Below are 2,142 nucleotides of genomic sequence, written 5' to 3' on the forward strand. Positions count from 1 at the left end.
AAATACTTGTAATTGATTTTATGTAAGCATGAATAAAAGATTGTATTCTTTGAAATGTTGAGAGTTTAACATGGTATTAAGAGCCAAAATTTTTTTCCTTTGATCTAATAGTTTTCTTTTTCTCTTCTCTTCTTCATGGATACTGAGGCAATACCAAGGGCTGATACTCCGCGTCATTCTTCAAACACTGGTGGAGCAACTCAGTCGCATGATCTTGGTAGTGGTGGATCATCCATAGTTCATTATTTTGCCAAGCATGATACGGTCAAACTTGCAGAACATAACTTCTTGTTGTGGAAGCATCAGTTGTTGCTGATTCTTGAAGGTTACGGGCTTGAAGGTTTTGTCTTGGGCACGATTTCTGTTCCTCCTGCGGTTCTTGAAGAGGATGATGGTCGTCTTGTTGACAATCTTGCTTTTCTTGTTCATAAGAAGCAAGATAAATTTCTCGCTTCTTGGCTTCTATCGACGATTACAGATGAGGTTTTGGTTCATCTCACAGTAGCTAAGACAAGTTTTGATGTCTGGAACACTATTGAAAGAAGATTTGGTACCACGTCAAGTATCAAGATCTCGAGTATGTGTCATGCATTATACTCAACCAAGAAGGCTGGTCTAACCATTAAAGAGTATTTGTCTAAGGTGAAAACTCTTAGTGATAGTTTAACTGCTGTTGGTAGCGTGGTCACAGAAATAGAACAAGTCAGTGTTATTTTGTCTAGACTTCCTATTAAATATGAGTCTATTCGGGTTTTTGCATCTGCAACATTAGTATATTTGGATTTACTGACTGATATGCTTCTTGACTTTGAGGCCAGACATTTAGCTCTTCTATCTGAAGTTCCTTTGCAAGAAAACTTAACTAAATATCAAGACGATTCAGCAGGTTCAAAACCCCCTTATTCTCAAACTTCCAAGCAAGGATATCATGGCTCGGGCTATTGCTGATCGCGTGGGAGAACCAGAGGTACTGGACGGGGCTGGTCTCGGTCTAAACCTCAATGTCAACTATGTGGAAATGGTGGTCATGTGGTTCAGAGCTGTTATCATCGTTTTGATGAGAATTTTTTTGGTCAAAATCCTTAAGTCAATTTTCATCAAGCTCATGGTTTTGCTCATTCAACTATATGTTCCTCCATGATTCATTGTTCTGGCTCGTGTTCTTAATCGTCACCCTCACCAGTTTCTGATCAGACTTGGTACCCAGACTTTGGTACAACGAATCATGTTACACCTGAAGGATCTAATCTTATGTCTGTCTCTCCTTATATAGGTACAGGCCAAGTTATTATGGGTAATGGTAAGTCTGCATCTATAGCTAATGTAGGCTTTTCTACTATTGTGGTTGGTTCTAGGCTTCTACATTTTCAGCATGTGTTACATGTTCTTATAGTATGCAAAAACCTGTTGTCTGTGGGACAATTCGCTAAAGATAATGGTGTTTACTTTGAATTTCATCCATTTCTGTGTTTTGTGAAGGACATTCAGATAGGGAAGACTCTTCTCGAGGGCCACATGCATGAGGGTCTATACAGGTTTCAGTTTTCCAAATCTACCTCCGATAATGACAGTTTGTTTTCGAAGCCTGGTTCGTGTTTGGTCAACAGTGCTCAATTCTCATCTGCTACTTTATGGCATAACAGGCTTGGCCATCCTTGCTCCAACGTCTTGGCTCATGTATTGAAGTCTTGTAAAGTTCATTTTGTACAAAGCAGTTTGGCTCACATATGTACATCTTATCAGATGGGCAAGGCTCAAAAGTTTCTTTTTTCTTCTTCACAAATCGTGTACACTTTTCCTTTTGAACTTGTGGTCTCTGAAATATAGGGACCAGCTCATGTGGCTTCAAATGGTTTTTCCGATTACGTATCGTTTGTTGATATGTATAGTAGATACACGTGGATCTATTCTTAAGAATAAATCTGAGGTTGCTCACTGTTTTGTCTATTTCCATCAGATGATCAAAGTTTAATTTGGTCAATCTGTCAAGATGCTACAAACTTATTGGGGGAGAGAGTATCGTGTTTTAACAAAGGAGCTCTCTCATCTAGGTATCCAACATAGGGTCACTTGCCCTTACACCGCTGAGTAAAACGGAGTTGCCGAGAGGAAGCATAGACAAATTGTTGATATGGGATTGTC

This window comes from Gossypium raimondii, chromosome 3 (assembly GCF_025698545.1).
Source record: "Gossypium raimondii isolate GPD5lz chromosome 3, ASM2569854v1, whole genome shotgun sequence".
In the NCBI taxonomy this organism is placed as follows: domain Eukaryota; kingdom Viridiplantae; phylum Streptophyta; class Magnoliopsida; order Malvales; family Malvaceae; genus Gossypium; species Gossypium raimondii.